The sequence below is a fragment of the Pseudophryne corroboree genome, chromosome 9 (assembly GCF_028390025.1).
Source record: "Pseudophryne corroboree isolate aPseCor3 chromosome 9, aPseCor3.hap2, whole genome shotgun sequence".
Lineage (NCBI taxonomy): Eukaryota > Metazoa > Chordata > Amphibia > Anura > Myobatrachidae > Pseudophryne > Pseudophryne corroboree.
In genome coordinates, this window is record NC_086452.1 from 128190476 (window position 1) to 128210106 (window position 19631).

Genomic DNA, 19631 nt, shown 5'->3' on the forward strand with positions numbered 1-19631 from the left:
AACAAAAAAACATGCTCCTCTGTAACTCCTTAGTGCCCCCTCAAATCCAGCACCCGGGGCACATGCCCCCTTATCCCCCCCTAGTTACGGCTCTGACATATATATATATATATATATATATATAAAACAATGGTGGTATGGGCGGCACTCATGCAGACTCCACAGCGTAAGAAAGATTACTTTATTAGGGCCAACATGTTTCGGGGACCATACCCCGTCCTCAGATCTGGCCCTGAGGACGGGGTATGGTCCCCGAAACATGTTGGCCCTAATAAAGTAATCTTTGTTACGCTGTGGAGTCTGCATGAGTGCCGCCCATACCACCATTGTTATCTACTTGGGACTTCCGTTTTTCCAACTGGGAAGGCACCTCAGCTGCTGCTGTCATTCAGAGTGGAGTGCCGGGCTGTTCCTGTTTGCTCTATATATATATATATATATATATATATATATATAGGCAAAGAGGTATTCGGCACTCCAACACAGGTAGATATCACAGCATGCTCCGGTGCCCTGCTTGCAATATAGCATATAACAGACAGAAATAGCCAGCACTCGCAGAGACTTGTTTAAATAAATTGACACAGTACAGCAGCTAGAGTCAACGTTTCAGGATAGACTCCTTTTATCAAGACCAAATGCAAAAGTGAAAAAAGTACATTTATATACATTACCAACACCTCATGTGCACGGCTTCCTCCGCTCTCCGAGACTCAAGGTGACGTCATAGGGGTGCGCCAGCGCCGACGACCCTGCATCCACGGGTGGGGGCGGAGACAATACCAAGTGAGACCCGTCACCATAGCAACTGTACACAACAAGCAAGCAGGACGCATCAGTGAAATGCATGTAGTAACAGGTGTGGTGTTTTACAGGTTAAGCGCACATAAGTAGGACAAAAGGAGATGGGGGCTAGTACATAATAAATGAATAAATAAATATCGCTAGGGGACAGTCCCTGGGGGCATATAAGCATAAGCTGCTATCAGGGACGTGCAGTCAGGGGAGGCAGGGGAGGCAGTGCCTCCCCTGTCATAATGACTGCAGTAATGCAAAGAAGATGTTTATAACACATCCTGTGTCATAATTATCCTCTTTGCATTTTTCTAATCATATTTGCTGTTTGGAAACACAGCCAACGGTCGGTGGGAGGCAGCTGAGAGCGCTGCCTCCCACTGACAATAGTAAAGTGTCTGAGCTGGGGGACGGGCAGGGGGCGTGGCCAAACGGAGGGCAGGAAAAGCCCATTGAAAAAACATGCAGTAGAGGCAGCAGCAGATCTGCCTCAGTGAGAGGGGAGTGCCTGCATGCCACCTCAGAGCCCGCCCCTGTCAGGGAGGCAGATTTGATTGGCCAGTGACTGTGACCGTTTCCTGATGCACTCTCAATGCTGAGTCCGGATCTCCCTCTCTCCAGGTGCTGGTGGTTTTACAGATGGTGAGGTGAGCTGTCAGGGTGCACTACAGCCAGTAGCGGATGTTGCCACGGGCAAGCAGGACTTTTGCCCAGGGCGCCGCCTTCCGGAGGGCGCCGCACCATGGCAAGATCCGCTGCTGCTGTGGGCCCCCCCCCCCCCCGCTGCCGTGGCCCGCTGTCCCGCTGTCCGTTCCGTTGTGAAGGGAAACTACTAGACGCTACGCGTCGAGTTTCCCTTCGTGGGCTGCCCGCAGTGAAGGGAAACTAGATGCTAAGCGTCTAATTTCCCTTCCTGGAGAGGACCTTCACTGTAATGATGTGCGGTGCGCGTTGACGTCATCGCGCACCGCACAGCAAAGGTCCTCTCCACGAAGGGAACTAGACGCTTAGCGTCTAGTTTACCTTCGTGGAAAGGACCTTTGCTGTGCGGTGCGCGATGACGTCATCGCGCACCGCACAGCAAAGGTCCTCTCCACGAAGGGAACTAGACGCTTAGCGTCTAGTTTACCTTCGTGGAGAGGACCTTTGCTGTGCGGTGCGCGATGACGTCATCGCGCACCGCACATCCTACAGCAGTACAGGGGGCATAACTGACCACGCCCCCTGTATGAAGCCACACCCCCTTAATGCCGCACGGGGCGCCCGAAGCCCCGGAACCGTCCCTGACTACAGCATGGGTAGCACTGTTATCAGGGGGGTGTGGGGACCTCCGGTTTCCTGCACATGGCTACTATAGCCACGAACAGTAGGGTCAGGCTGCTGCTGTCAGGGCAGGGCTATGGCAGGAGCAGGCTGCATGTCACTGTCTGCTCCAGCCTTTAGTTTCCCAGCCCTCAGCTGCTGCCTGTGGATGTGTGTTACTGATACCTCCTCCATTCCCACACACATGCAGCAGCAGCACAGCCCTGGCTGGGGGTGGGAGGAAGACGGCTGCTGGGGCTCTTTACTTGTTGTTCTGTACACTGGAGTAATCATTCATTTCTTATATTTGTCGTAACCCTATATCTGACAGTAAAATTACTAATAATTCAATATTAAAGTGCCTCCACCCAAACTTTTTATTCTATGTTGTGATTATAATAGAAAAAGGGCTCAGTTTGGGGTAAACCCACACAATCGGGAATTTTTCTCTTACAGGAAGAATCAACGTTAAGGGTTAATATTTGAAAAGAGATATTGGCCCTCATTCCGAGTTGTTCGCTCGGTGTTTTTCATCGCATCGCAGTGAAATTCTGCTTAGTACGCATGCGCAATGTTCGCACTGCGACTGCGCCAAGTAATTTAGCTATGAAGATAGTATTTTTACTCACGGCTTTTTCTTCGCTCCGGCAATCGCATTGTGATTGACAGGAAATGGGTGTTACTGGGCGGAAACACGGCGTTTTAGGGGCGTGTGACTGAAAACGCTACCGTTTCCGGAAAAAACGCAGGAGTGGCCGGAGAAACGGTGGGAGTGTCTGGGCGAACGCTGGGTGTGTTTGTGACGTCAACCAGGAACGACAAGCACTGAACTGATCGCACAGGCAGAGTAAGTCTGAAGCTACTCTAAAACTACTACGAGGTTTGTGATCGCAATATTGCGAATACATCGGTCGCACTTTTAAGAAGCTAAGATACACTCCCAGTAGGCGTAGGCTTAGCGTGTGTAACTCTGCTACATTCGCATTGCGACCGATCAACTCGGAATGAGGGCCATATTATAAGTATATCATTCGGGGATATATCATACACAGTACACATCATACTTTATATAAGCTAATTTACTAGTAACTTTTTAATTACAATATACTTATACAATTTACTTTTCAATATGACATGTATTATTGACAATAACAGATAGAATACAATATACCATAAGATAATAAATTCATTACTCATGCATTACCCTACAATTCCCCTCTTCCTCCAGTCCCATCCAGTAGCTAACTGCAGTTAGTATAGACAGTTATTACATTTATATATGTGCATATATATATATCTCCTGAATAGTCTACTGAAAAACCCGGGATTTTGCTAGTGAATATATATATATATATATATATATATATATATATATATATATATATATATATATTCTATGTTATTTAGGTTGAAATCCTGTGAAGTTGAAGTTTAGTACTGATGCCATAAAGTATCTTCTAAGTAACTAATAGTTGTTACCTATCTAAATGTATCCAAGAGTTCCTTTCCTTGAAGTGCAATAGTATCTTTTACATATTATTGTATCCAATGCTTGAATGAATAACTTTTGAGGAGTTGTAAGAAATCCCCACTAGGTGTCTCTGTCCTGTCACTTTTGGTTTCTCTGAGCTGAGAAGATACTCATCTAGTGTACCTATCCTCCATCTGTAACATACAGCTGTTCCAATAGGGGAATAAATAAAGTCTTATTAATGTTATCTTTCTGCAGTGTAATGTAGATTTCACAGACCTTAGACGTCTTCAGCTACAGCTCCTGCTAGTAGCCAATCCAGATATAACTAGGCTCCTCCCCTTGCTCACCGATTGAAGGACTTTGGATTTCTCACTCTACTCCTAGTTTTCAGCACTCCCCCGCTCTCGTAGTCAGCTAGGAGGCTATTGTCAGCTGCTGCTTGTATCTGTACTTTATTCCCCTTCTCAGCTCTCCCCCGCTCTCGTACTCAGCTAGGAGGCTGGGGATCCCCAGGGATTTCCGAGTGAAATAGAAGAAACAGCTGACCTGTTCTCTCGGCTTCTTCTGTGTATTTTCTGGAAGATGAACTGCCGCTATTACTCTGGAGGGGTTAGGTGCCTTAATTTTGATTCCGGCTGTCTTGAATAATGACTCCTCTATTCTGTCACCCGCGGGTCACAGCGAGGCCAGCGCCTCCTCCTCGGGTAGCCGCGCCTTCCTTGATCCGCCTCCGGGTAGCCGCCGCCTCAGCTAGACTCAGCCGCCGCTGGTGATGCCTCTTCGGGTGGTCACGCCTCTCTCTGTCAGTCACCAGTTAGCCGCTGCCCCCGGCTCAACTCCGCCAATGCGAGCGCCGCTGCCTCAGCTAGCGGTGTCTCCCTCTCTCGATCTCCGGCAGACGGGACCTCCTGCAGCAGCTCGATCCTTCAGTGAGCCGTTCAAGAGGTAAGCCACCTCCTCTCCCTCTGCCGCTGCAATGTTCACAGCACAGCTCTCTCTGTGCAGAGCAGAGGGGAGAGGGAAGCGGACTCCTCAGCAGCTCACACAGCCCCCTTCTGCGCTAGATCTCCCCCTTTTATAGTGACTGTTTAGTCCTCGTGATCCCCATCTCTTTTCCCGCTCACAGCGTGAGATACCCCTGTTCAAATACAGTCTCGTGCATGTCAGAGGAGTATAGTCCAGGGTCAATGCAACAATATTCATTAAAATCACATCAGTTACCTCAGCTACCTATAAGATTATCATGAAGTATGATACCAGTTCAATAAATAAATCATTAACTATACATATATTTATACCATATTTACAATATCCCTATTTAGTTAATAGTGTATATACCGCAGGGTCACATTTCTCCCCCTGGTGATCTGTAATATAAACAAGTGTTCACATAACACAGATCACCACATTTACATATTTTTCATTTTTTTTACAATCATATGGTTGAGTTAACTGTATTACTTAAAATCTACAGCATCACCTACATAACCAAAGTATGGCCAACTGTTTACTACACTAGAGTGAATAATGCGAGGCTCCAACGTGGGACTTCCTAACTTGTCATACGTAAAATTTCTGGGTGGCCTGCGTACCCGTTGAGGCCTCCCCTCAATGTTATCTTCCTCCATGGCTGAGGATTCTTTATCACAATTACTAGAGGGAATATCATAAGAGTCATTCTCCGTTGGACTTGTCAGAACAGCATCACTTATATCCTCCCCATAATTTTCTCCATCATCTATGTCTATTCCTTCAGAAATAGATTCTTCTCCAGTTACGTACGCTTGACTTTCTCTTAAGGTGGTGCTAACATTTGGAATATCAGAATTATAGAAATAGCCCATACCACTATTGGATATATCCTCCAACGCATTCTCTTCTATTTGATGAGGTGGGCTCGGAGAAGGTATTGATGTATCATTCTCTGATTTATTAGTAATATCGTCAATCCCAATATCATCTTGGAAAGAAATTTCTTGGGTAATCGGTAACAAGTGTTGTCGGTGACAGGTAAGTATGGGTCCCTCACCATCTTCAGCCATCAGACGATACACAGGAATATCCGGCAATTTATCTATTATCCGATATGGATTCTCCCTCCATCTATTAGCAAATTTTTGACGTTTTGGGTGTCCCAATTGTTTCAACAGAACTCTGTCTCCAGGTAATAACACATGTTCTTTAACATTCTTATCATAATACTGCTTATTCTTTTCTCCTTGTTTTTTGGACATTTTTTTAGCGATAGAATAAGCTTCCCGCAGCTCTTTTCAAAGTTTCTTGACATATTGTGTGTGTGTGCAATGGTTATGATCTCCCATAGTGATCCCCAGTCAAACATCTATGGGCAACCGTGCCTCCCTCCCGAACATAAGGACATAAGGGGAGTACCCAGTGGCATCATTGATGGTACAGGTTTAGGCATGGACTAACTGGCATACATGGCGCTTCCATTGCATCTTATCTTTCGTGGATAGGGTTCCAAGCATATTTAGCAAGGTTCTGTTGAATATTTCCAGTTGTGGGTCACCCTGAGGGTGATAGGGAGAGGTCCTAGATTTCTTAATGCCACAACAACTGCATAATTCTTTGATTAATTTGCTCTCGAAGTCTCGTCCCTGGTCGGAATGAATTCTAACAGGTAGCCCATAATGTACAAAAAACTTGTCCCACAATGTTTTAGCCACTGTCAATGCTCTTTGATCAGGGGTTACATATGCTTGTGCATATCTCGTAAAATGGTCTGTAACTATTAATATATTGCTTTCTTTACCATTTGGGCCCTCTAATGAGAGAAAATCAATACAGACCAATTCCATGGGTCCTGAACTGTCTATATTAACTAGGGGGGCCGAATGGGTGGGTAAGGATTTCCGGAGGATACAAATTTTGCAATTTTTACAATATTCCCCAATGTCCTGATTCATGAAGGGCCAATATACTCTCTGAAATTAATTGTTGTGTCTTCTCATATCCTAAATGTCCATGTTGGTCATGCAAGGTTTTAAGGATCATGGATACATACTTATACGGAAGGACAATTTGGTATTTAACCTCCCCCGATATCTTCATAGTTTTACTATAAAGGACCCCCTTTCTTAACAGTAATTTCTTTCTCTGTTGTAGTAACACATTCGTTTTCCAGGGTAGAACCCTTGTATCCAATATGAGATGAACATGACTCAAATGATCCATTACCGGTTTTAGATATGGGTTTTCCCTCTGAGCATTTCGTATTTGTTCCGATGATAATATTTCCAACCCCCCGAGGTCAGATCTTGAGACCCAACAGTACATCAAAGGTAATACAGCGTCTGATGCTCCCAAATAACTTATTCTTTCTTGAGGTGTATTAAATAATCCAGTTATCTGATGACATAAACTTTGAACTGCAGGAGCTGGAACTTCGATCCAATCATCATTGCTAGTATTAATACAGGGATTTCTTAAACGGGAAAGAGCGTCAGCGTCGGTGTTATGTGTACCCGGCCTATACTTCAGAGTAAAGTGGTAATTTGATAAAGCGGCCAACCATCGATGCCCAGTGGCGTCTAATTTAGCGGTTGAGTTTATATAAGTGAGAGGGTTATTGTCAGTCTGCACAATAAAACTTACTCCGTAAAGATAATCATGAAATTTGTCGACTACAGTCCATTTCAAGGTTAAAAATTCTAGTTTGTGTACAGCATAGCGTCTTTCACTGGAAGATAGTCATCTACTAACATAGGATACAGGACGCAATTGGTCATCTTGCCACTGGTACAATACTCCTCCTAATCCTTCAAATGACGCGTCAATATGCAATTCGTATGGCAGTTTAGGATTTGCATAAGCTAACACTGGGGTATGAGTCAGACAGTTCTTCAGCTTCTGAAAAGCTTCCTCACAAGCAGTTGTCCAACGTTCACCAAACTCTTCCTGAGGTTTGAAGTACTCTTTGCAGGAATAGTGACATTTATTCCAATGGCCTTTGTTAAGGGGTGGATATCCTTTGGTCAGCTCAGTCAGGGGTTAAGCAACCTTAGAGTAATTGGACACAAATCGGCGATAGTAGCCACAAAACCCCAGAAAGGAACGTAAATCTTTTATTTTGTTGGGACGAGGCCAATGGTTTACTGCTGCCACTTTATCTGGGTCTGTAGCCACACCCTCTCTACTAACCACATGGCCTAGATATTTAACTGTCTTTTGACATAGTTTACATTTGTCAATGGATAACTTTAATCCTTTTTGTTGCAGCCTATCCAATACTTTGATTAATCGGGTATTATGTTCAGCAAGGGTTCTTCCAAAGACTATTATATCGTCTAGATAAACTAGTACTTCTCTGTAACACATATCCCCGATGGTTTGTTCCATAGCTCTTTGAAATGTGGCCGGGGCACCTTTCACTCCCTGGGGCATTTTAAGAAATTCGAAAAATCCTATAGGACAAATAAAGGCAGTCTTGGCTCTATCTTCTGGTCTCATGGGGATTTGATAGTATCCACATCTCATATCTAACACCGAGAACCATTGGCTGACTTGTAAACAATCTAAAGCCTCTTCTACTTTGGGCACTGTGTATTGATCGGGATCGGTACGGTTGTTTAAGGTCCTGTAATCAATGCACAATCTAATATCACCATTCTTCTTTCGGGTCACTACAATAGGAGATGCACACTGGCTTTCAGAATTAGCTATGACATGGCTCTCAAGTAGGTTCTTCAAATGCTGCCTTACATAATCAAAATCGGCGGGGGCCAATCTACGTGACCTCTCCCTGAAAGGAATAGTATCAGTTAAATTAATTAGATGCTCAACCCCTACTGCAGTACCCAAATCCCATTCTTCTACTGAAAAGACTGGTTTTCTAAGATGTAATTCGCCCATCAATTTTTCTTTGTCACTATAGTTAATATCACTACCATGGAAGCAGTCCATAAATTTAGATTGGAATGCTTCGGTCTCTTTCTGGGGTGATGACTCTACATTACACACAGATATGCATTTTTCTCCCACACCCACTAAATCAGGTGACCAGTAGAGTGCGTTGTTATACGGGGAGGTAATCAACTTATCTTAAATCAAACACCAATCAGTTAATGTTTTAAAAAGATTGGAGTTTGTTCCCACAATGACAGATACATGTCCCTGGTCTCCTGGAGAATCAGGACACACTAAAGCAATTAACGGTAATGGTTCTTCATACCCATAGGGGGAATGAGAGAACTCGATGTGAGTAGATACGTATCCTAAATAGGGATACTTTTGGGCACTTAATCCCCATATTGCTAGACCGTCAAATGGTAGTAAAGGTACATTGAACAAATGTTGTCGTTATCAGCTTTCAAATATAATCGATACTTGGGAACCACTGTCCAACAAAACCATGCATGCTTTCCCATTTATCAATGCATGTACCCTTGGGGCCTTTCCCATCATCCCTTCCTGAATTGGATCAGACCACTGGGCACTCCCCATTGCACACACTATTATAGTTCAGGAGTTGATGCGGGGTTCATCGGCATCCCTCGGGAGTTTTCCGGTTGTTCTACATTTCTGTCATTACGGACTTGATTGTTCCTTCTATTATATCCATTTTGAGGACACTCAAAAGATCGATGTCCTAATTGTCCGCATCTGTAACAAGTGATGTTGTCTCTATTGTCTGGTCTTCGTGCATATCCTCTACCCCTCCCCAGGGACTGTGCCACTGATCTGTTACTCTGTAAAATTATGAGTTGATTCAATTTCTTATTTTGTTCTTCTAACAACTGATATAACTTGTCGCTGTTTGATGAAACATCAGTGGAGGGGGATACAATTTTTACTCTTTTCAGACTTTTTTCCCTGTTCTCTATCTGAACTTCTTCTAATTTTACTTCTTTTATTTAATCACTCAGCATTGGAGGAGGGGTTCGAGGCATACTGCACCTCAGTCTTTGAGCTACTGGATTAATAGTTAAAGCTCCTCTTAAAACATGCTTCATACGACGTTCATCAATTTCTCTCTGTTCAATCCCTCCTTTGTCTAAAAGTTTATACAGAATCTTATCTAGGCGGTAAATGTAGTCTGTAAGTGTCTCATTAGGTTCTTGGAAAGTACGATGAAGTCGAGATAGAATATCTCCTACTTCCTCTATGGTTCCAAAAGAATAATCTAATGCAGTGAAATAGTCTTTCAAGGTGGCGTTAGAATTGCTCCTACGTGTAGCATGTATGATCCCCATCGCTGGACCTCGGAGACTTTCAAAAGTCCTCTGTTTTTTTATATGCTCCGGGCATCTCCACTCCTCCAAATGCTGTACCGCTGCTTCTCTCCAAACCTCTTAACTTTCTTCCCCAGTGGGCACAGGAAGTATACCTGAAAAAAACCTTAATCTCCTATACCCACCCTCGTAATGCCACTTTTCAAAGTTACTTACTACTTTATCCATTACGGCCTCTACTTGAGGCTCGATAGGGTCAGTATTAGTTTGGTTGGCTTGTGAGAAGTCACCCATACTCTGATGGCTCCTCTGATTTTCCTCCACTCCATACCAAGGAGATTCTGTGGCTTCCTCCTCTCCCACCACTACTTGACTAGGCCATATGACAAGCCACCGTCTCCTCGGCACACTTTCCACTAAAATATTAATGGGGATCAAAGAGGCATCTAAATTATTTTGATTATTTATTAAAACTGCGCAAATTTCACCTAAAGTTCCTTTCAATTTATCTATTATAACAGGCGATTTTATCCCACACAATTTATTTACTTCTTTAATCACTTCTTCATTAGTTATGTTGGTAAAATTTCCCACCAAACCTACACTACGTCTCACATTCATACCGTGGTCTGTACACCAGGTGTATATATCTTTCTCACTTATGATTTCCATGGCAGCCAGTAGAGTATGTTTGCTGTCCGTCTCAGCAGTGCCTCCAGATGTAACCCTATATCTGACAGTAAAATTACTAATAATTCAATATTAAAGTGCCTCCACCCAAACTTTTTGTTCTATGTTGTGATAATAATAGAAAAAGGGCAAAGTTTGGGGTAACCCCACACAGTCGGGAATTTTTCTCTTAAAGGAAGAATCAACGTTTAGGGTTAATACACAGTACACATCATACTTTATATAAGCTTATTTACTAGTAACTTTTGAATTACAATATACTTATACAATTTACTTTTCAATATGACATGTATTATTGACAATAACAGATAGAATACAATATACCATAAGATAATAAATTAATTACTCATGCATTACCCTACAATTCCCCTCTTCCTCCAGTCCCATCCAGTAGCTAACTGCAGTTAGTATAGACAGTTATTACATTTATATATATGCACATATATATATCTCCTGAATAGTCTACTGAAAAACCCGGGATTTTGCTAGTGAATATATATATAGATATATATATATATATATTCTATGTTATTTACGTTGAAATCCTGTGAAGTTGAAGTTTAGTACTGATGCCATAAAGTATCTTCTAAGTAACTAATAGTTGTTACCTATCTAAATGTATCCAAGAGTTCCTTTCCTTGAAGTGCAATAGTATCTTTTACATATTATTGTATCCAATGCTTGAATGAATAACTTTTGAGGAGTTGTAAGAAATTGGGGATTTCTTACAACTCCTCAAAAGTTATTCAGCTCAGAGAAACCTAAAGTGACAGGACAGAGACACCTAGTGGGGCTAGGTGTCTCTGTCCTGTCACTTTAGGTTTCTCTGAGCTGAAAAGTTACTAATCTAGTGTACCTATCCTCCATCTGTAACATACAGCTGTTCCAATAGGGGAATAAATAAAGTCTTATTAATGTTATCTTTCTTTCTCTGTTTTATAGGTCACCTTCCCTCCTCACCTACAAATATATCTGCATTCCTCGCTGGTAAGTAATAGGGAATAGGCAAAAGTCAATGAGTTCCCTATGTAGTTGTTCCCTTCAAATTCCTGTGATTAGTCTTTCCTTCATAAACCTTAGTAGACCGGAAATAAAGTACTACCGCCTATTAAAGTCTATCCTTTGATGAACCCCCTGTCTATTGGTGGTATAACCTATAATGATGGGGGTGCAGTGTAATGTAGATTTCACAGACCTTAGACGTCTTCAGCTACAGCTCCTGCTAGTAGCCAATCCCGATATAACTAGGCCCCTCCCCTTGCTCACTGATTGAAGGACTTTGGATTTCTCACTCTACTCCTAGTTTTCAGCACTCCACCGCTCTCGTACTCAGCTAGGAGGCTATTGTCAGCTGCTGCTTGTATCTGTACTTTATTCCCCTTCTCAGCTCTCCCCCGCTCTCCTACTCAGCTAGGAGGCTGGGGATCCCCAGGGATTTCCGAGTGAAATAGAAGAAACAGCTGACCTGTTCTCTCGGCTTCTTCTGTGGATTTTCTGGAAGATGAACTGCCGCTATTACTCTGGAGGGGTTAGGTGCCTTAATTTTGATTCCGGCTGTCTTGAATAATGACTCCTCTATTCTGTCACCCGCGGGTCACAGCGAGGCCAGCGCCTCCTCCTCGGGTAGCCGCGCCTTCCTTGATCCGCCTCCGGGTAGCCGCCGCCTCAGCTAGTCTCTGCCGCCGCTGGTGATGCCTCTTCGGGTGATCACGCCTCTCTCTATCAGTCACCAGCTAGCCGCTGCCCCCGGCTCGACTCTGCCAATGCGAGCGCCGCTGCCTCGGCTAGTGGTGTCTCCCTCTCTCGATCTCCGGCAGACGGGACCTCCTGCAGCAGCTCGATCCTTCAGTGAGCCGTTCAAGAGGTAAGCCACCTCCTCTCCCTCTGCCGCTGCAATGTTCACAGCACAGCTCTCTCTGTGCAGAGCAGAGGGGAGAGGGAAGCGGACTCCTCAGCAGCTCACACAGCCCCCTTCCTCGCTAGCTCTCCCCCTTTTATAGTGACTGTTTAGTCCTCGTGAGCCCCATCTCTTTTCCCGCTCACCGCACGAGACCCCACGTTCAGCTACAGTCTCGTGCTGTTTACAGGTGGTACAGCCCCATATTGTTCCCGCTCACAGCGCGAGATCCCCCTGTTCAAATACAGTCTCGTGCATGTCAGAGGAGTATAGTCCAGGGTCAATGCAACAATATTCATTAAAATCACCTCAGTTACCTCAGCTACCTATAAGATTATCATGAAGTATGATACCAGTTCAATAAATAAATCATTAACTATACATATATTTATACCATATTTACAATATCCCTATTTAGTTAATAGTGTATATACCGCAGGGTCACATTTCTCCCCCTGGTGATCTTTAAGATAAACAAGTGTTCACATCACACAGATCACCACATTTACATATTTTTCTATTTTTTTACAATCATATGGTTGAGTTAACTGTATTACTTAAAATCTACAGCATTACCTACATAACCAAAGTATGGCCAACTGTTTACTACACTAGAGTGAATAATGCGAGGCTCCAACGTGGGACTTCCTAACTTGTCATACGTAAAATTTCTGGGTGGCCTGCGTACCCGTTGAGGCCTCCCCTCAATGTTATCTTCCTCCATGGCTGAGGATTCTTTATCACAATTACTAGAGGGAATATCATAAGAGTAATTCTCCGTTGGACTTGTCAGAACAGCATCACTTATATCCTCCCCATAATTTTCTCCATCGTCTATGTCTGTTCCTTCAGAAATAGATTCTTCTCCAGTTACGTACGCTTGACTTTCTCTTAAGGTGGTGCTAACATTTGGAATATCAGAATTATAGAAATAGCCCATACCACTATTGGATATATCCTCCAACGCATTCTCTTCTATTTGATGAGGTGGGCTCGGAGAAGGAATTGATCTATCATTCTCTGATTTATTAGTAATATCGTCAATCTCAATATCATCTTGGAAAGAAATTTCTTGGGTAATCGGTAACAAGTGTTGTCGTGATAGGTAAGTATGGGTCCCTCACCATCTTCAGACATCAGACGATACACAGGAATATCCGGCAATTTATCTATTATCCTATATGGATTCTCCCTCCATCTATTAGCAAGTTTTTGACGTTTTGGGTGTCCCAATCGTTTCAACAGAATTCTGTCTCCAGGTAATAACACATGTTCTTTAACATTCTTATCATAATACTGCTTATTCTTTTCTCCTTGTTTTTTTGACATTTTTTTAGCGATAGAATAAGCTTCTCGCAGCTCTTTTCGAAGTTTCTTGACATATTTTGTGTGTGAGCAATGGTTATGATCTCCCATAGTGATCCCCAGGCAAACATCTATGGGCAACCGTGCCTCCCTCCCGAACATAAGGACATAAGGGGAGTACCCAGTGGCATCATTGATGGTACAGTTGTAGGCATGGACTAACTGGCATACATGGCGCTTCCATTGCATCTTATCTTTCGTGAATAGGGTTCCAGGCATATTTAGCAAGGTTCTGTTGAATCTTTCCGGTTGTGTGTCACCCTGAGGGTGATAGGGAGAGGTCCTAGATTTCTTAATGCCACAACAACTGCATAATTCTTTGATTAATTTGCTCTCGAAGTCTCGTCCCTGGTCGGAATGATTTCTAACAGGTAGCCCATAATGTACAAAAAACTTGTCCCACAATGTTTTAGCCACTGTCAATGCTCTTTGATCAGGGGTTACATATGCTTGTGCATATCTCGTAAAATGTTCTGTAACTATTAATATATTGCTTTCTTTACCATTTGGGCCCTCTAATGAGAGAAAATCAATACAGACCAATTCCATGGGTCCTGAACTGTCTATATTAACTAGGGGGGCCGAATGGGTGGGTAAGGATTTCCGGAGGATACAATTTTTGCAATTTTTACAATATTCCCTAATGTCCTGATTCATGAAGGGCCAATATACTCTCTCTGAAATTAATTGTTGTGTCTTCTCATATCCTAAATGTCCATGTTGGTCATGCAAGGATCTAAGGATCATGGATACATACTTATACGGAAGGACAATTTGGTATTTAACCTCCCCCGATATCTTCATAGTTTTCCTATAAAGGACCCCCTTTCTTAACAGTAATTTCTTTCTCTGTTGTAGTAACACATTCGTTTTCCGGGGTAGAACCCTTGTATCCAATATGAGATGAACATGACTCAAATGATCCATTACCGGTTTTAGATATGGGTCTTCCCTCTAAGCATTTCGTATTTGTTCCGTTGATAATATTTCCAACCCCCCGAGTTCAGATCTTGAGACCCAACAGTACATCAAAGGTAATACAGCGTCTGATGCTCCCAAAGAACTTATTCTTTCTTGAGGTGTATTAAATAATCCATTTATCTGATGACATAAACTTTGAACTGCAGGAGCTGGAACTTCGATCCAATCATCATTGCTAGTATTAATACAGGGATTTGGTAAAAGGGAAAGAGCGTCAGCGTTGGTGTTACGTGTCCCCGGCCTATACTTCAGAGTAAAGTGGTAATTTGATAAAGCGGCCAACCATCGATGCCCAGTGGCGTCTAATTTAGCGGTTGAGTTTATATAGGTGAGAGGGTTATTGTCAGTCTGCACAATAAAACTTACTCCGTAAAGATAATCATGAAATTTGTCGACTACAGTCCATTTCAAGGCTAAAAATTCTAGTTTGTGTACAGCATAGCATCTTTCACTGGAAGATAGTCCTCTACTAACATAGGATACAGGACGCAATTGGTCATCTTGCCACTGGTACAATACTCCTCCTAATCCTTCAAATGTCGCGTCAATATGCAATTCGTATGGCAGTTTAGAATTTGCATAAGATAACACTGGGGTATGAGTCAGACAGTTCTTCAGCTTCTGAAAGCTTCCTCACAAGCAGTTGTCCAACGTTCACCAAACTCTTCCTGAGGTTTGAAGTACTCTTTGCCGGAATAGTGACATTTATTCCGATGGCCTTTGTTAAGGGGTGGATATCCTTTGGTCAGCTCAGTCAGGGGTTGAGCAACCTTAGAATAATTGGACACAAATCGGCGATAGTAGCCACAAAACCCCAGAAAGGAACGTAAATCTTTTATTTTGTTGGGACGAGGCCAATGGTTTACTGCTGCCACTTTATCTGGGTCTGTAGCCACAGCCTCTCTACTAACCACATGGCCTAGATATTTAACTGTCTTTTGACATAGTTTACATTTGTCAATGGATAACTTTAATCCTTTTTGTTGCAGCCTATCCAATACTTTGATTAATCGGGTATTATGTTCAGCAAGGGTTCTTCCAAAGACTATTATATCGTCTAGATAAACTAGTACTTCTCTGTAACACATATCCCCGATGGTTTGTTCCATAGCTCTTTGAAATGTGGCCGGGGCACCTTTCACTCCCTGGGGCATTTTAAGAAATTCGAAAAATCCTATAGGACAAATAAAGGCAGTCTTGGCTCTATCTTCTGTTCTCATGGGGATTTGATAGTATCCACATCTCATATCTAACACCGAGAACCATTGGCTGCCTTGTAAACAATCTAAAGCCTCTTCTACTTTGGATACTGTGTATTGATCGGGAACGGTATGGTTGTTTAAGGTCCTATAATCAATGCACAATCTAATATCACCATTCTTCTTTCGGGCCACTACAATAGGAGATGCATACCGGCTTTCAGAATTAGCTATGACATGGCTCTCAAGTAGGTTCTTCAAATGCTGCCTTACATCATCAAAATCGGCGGGGGCCAATCTACGTGACCTCTCCCTGAAAGGACTAGTATCAGTTAAATTAATTCGATGCTCAACCCCTACTGCAGTACCCAAATCCCATTCTTCTACTGAAAAGACTGGTTTTCTAAGATGTAATTCGCCCATCAATTTTTCTTTGTCACTATAGTTAATATCACTACCATGGAAGCAGTCCATAAATTTAGATTGGAATGCTTCGGTCTCTTTCTGGGGTGATGACTCTACATTACACACAGATATGCATTTTTCTCCCACACCCACTAAATCAGGTGACCAGTAGAGTGCGTTGTTATACGGGGAGGTAATCAACTTATCTTGAGTCAAACACCAATCAGTTAATGTTTTAAAAAGATTGGAGTTTGTTCCCACAATGACAGATACATGTCCCTGGTCTCCTGGAGAATCAGGACCCACTAAAGCAATTAACGGTAATGGTATTTCATACCCATAGGGGGAATGAGAGAACTCGATGTGAGTAGATACATATCCTAAATAGGGATACTTTTGGGCACTTAATCCCCATATTGCTAGACCGTCAAATGGTAGTAAAGGTACATTGAACAAATGTTGTCGTTACCAGCTTTCAAATATAATCGATACTTGGGAACCACTGTCCAACAAAACCATGCATGCTTTCCCATTTATCAATGCCTGTACCCTTGGGGCCTTTCCCATCATCCCTTCCGGAATTGGATCAGACCACTGGGCACTCCCCATTGCACACACTATTATAGTTCAGGAGTCGATGCGGGGTTCATCGGCATCCCTCGGGAGTTTTCCGGTTGTTCTACATTTCTGTCATTACGGACTTGATTGTTCCTTCTATTATATCCATTTTGAGGACACTCAAAAGATCGATGTCCTAATTGTCCGCATCTGTAACAAGTGATGTTGTCTCTATTGTCGGGTCTTCGTGCATATCCTCTACCCCTCCCCAGGGGCTGTGCCACTGATCTGTTACTCTGTAAAATTATGAGTTGATCCAATTTCTTATTTTGTTCTTCTAACAACTGATATAACTTGTCGCTGTTTGATGAAACATCAGTGGAGGGGGATACAATTTTTACTCTTTTCAGACTTTTTTCCCTGTTCTCTATCTGAACTTCTTCTAATTTTACTTCTTTTATTAAATCACTCAGCGTTGGAGGAGGGGTTTGAGGCATACTGCACCTCAGTCTTTGAGCTACTGGATTACTAGTTAAAGCTCCTCTTAAAACATGCTTCATACGACGTTCATCAATTTCTCTCTGTTCAATCCCTCCTTTGTCTAAAAGTTTATACAGAATCTTATCTAGGCGGTAAATGTATTCTGTAAGTGTCTCATTAGGTTCTTGGAAAGTACGATGAAGTCGAGATAGAATATCTCCTACTTCCTTTATGGTTCCAAAAGAATAATCTAATGCAGTGAAATAGTCTTTCAAGGTGGCGTTAGAATTGCTCCTACGTGTAGCATGTATGATCCCCATCGCTGGACCTCGGAGACTTTCAACAATCCTCTGTTTTTTTATATGCTCCGGGCATCTCCACTCCTCCGAATGCTGTACCGCTGCTTCTCTCCAAACCTCATTACTTTCTTCCCCAGTGGGCACAGGAAGTATCCCTGAAAAAACCCTTAATCTCCTATACCCACCCTCGTAATGCCACCTTTCAAAGTGACTTACTACTTTATCCATTACGGCCTCTACTTGAGGCTCGATAGGGTCAGTATTAGTTTGGTTGGCTTGTGAGAAGTCACCCATACTCTGATGGCTCCTCTGATTTTCCTCCACTCCATACCCAGGAGCTTCTGTGGCTTCCTCCTCTCCCACCACTACTTGACTAGGCCATATGACAAGCCACCGTCTCCCCGGCACACTTTCCACTAAAATATTAATGGGGATCAAAGAGGCATCTAAATTATTTTGATTATTTATTAAAACCGTACAAATTTCACCTAAAGTTCCTTTCCATTTATCTATTATAACAGGCGATTTTATCCCACACAATTTATTTACTTAATTAATCACTTCTTCATCAGTTATGTTGGTAAACTTTCCCACCAAACCTACACTACGTCTCACATTCACACCGTGGTCTGTACACTAGGTGTATATATCTTTCTCACTTATGATTTCCATGGCAGCCAGTAGAGTATGTTTGCTGTCCGTCTCAGCAGTGCCTCCAGATGTAACCCTATATCTGACAGTAAAATTACTAATAATTCAATATTAAAGTGCCTCCACCCAAACTTTTTATTCTATGTTGTGATAATAATAGAAAAGGGGCTCAGTTTGGGGTAACCCCACACAGTCTGGAATTTTTCTCTTACAGGAAGAATCAACGTTTAGGGTTAATACACAGTACACATCATACTTTATATAAGCTTATTTACTAGTAACTTTTGAATTACAATGTACTTATACAATTTACTTTTCAATATGACATGTATTATTGACAATAACAGATAGAATACAATATACCATAAGATAATAAATTCATTACTCATGCATTACCCTACAATTCCCCTCTTCCTCCAGTCCCATCCAGTAGCTAACTGCAGTTAGTATAGACAGTTATTACATTTATATATATGCATATATATATCTCCTGAATAGTCTACTGAAAAACCCGGGATTTTGCTAGTGAATATATATATATATATATATATATATATATATATATATATATATTCTATGTTATTTAGGTTGAAATCCTGTGAAGTTGAAGTTTAGTACTGATGCCATAAAGTATCTTCTAAGTAACTAATAGTTGTTACCTATCTAAATGTATCCAAGAGTTCCTTTACTTGAAGTGCAATAGTATCTTTTACATATTATTGTATCCAATGCTTGAATGAATAACTTTTGAGGAGTTGTAAGAAATCCCCACTAGGTGTCTCTGTCCTGTCACTTTAGGTTTCTCTGAGCTGAAAAGTTACTCATCTAGTGTACCTATCCTCCATCTGTAACATACAGCTGTTCCAATAGGGGAATAAATAAAGTCTTATTAATGTTATCTTTCTTTCTCTGTTTTATAGGTCACCTTCCCTCCTCACCTACAAATATATCTGCATTCCTCGCTGGTAAGTAATAGGGAATAGGCAAAAGTCAATGAGTTCCCTATGTAGTTGTTCCCTTCAAATTCCTGTGATTAGTCTTTCCTTCATAAACCTTAGTAGACCGGAAATAAAGTACTACCGCCTATTAAAGTCTATCCTTTGATGAACCCCCTGTCTATTGGTGGTATAACCTATAATGATGGGGGTGCAGTGTAATGTAGATTTCACAGACCTTAGACGTCTTCAGCTACAGCTCCTGCTAGTAGCCAATCCAGATATAACTAGGCTCCTCCCCTTGCTCACCGATTGAAGGACTTTGGATTTCTCACTCTACTCTTAGTTTTCAGCAATCCCCCGATCTCGTACTCATCTAGGAGGCTATTGTCAGCTGCTGCTTGTATCT

The 19631-nt window shown here is 42.3% G+C and overlaps 1 long non-coding RNA gene across 1 annotated transcript; it reads left to right on the plus strand.

Annotated features, from left to right (window-relative positions):
• The first annotated feature begins 1189 nt into the window (after nt 1-1189).
• Nucleotides 1190-19256, plus strand: LOC134956787 (uncharacterized). The gene is made up of 3 exons (XR_010186173.1): nt 1190-1416; nt 11395-11439; nt 19208-19256. It is a non-coding gene; the product is annotated as an uncharacterized LOC134956787 (long non-coding RNA).
• Nucleotides 19257-19631: the final 375 nt, after the last annotated feature.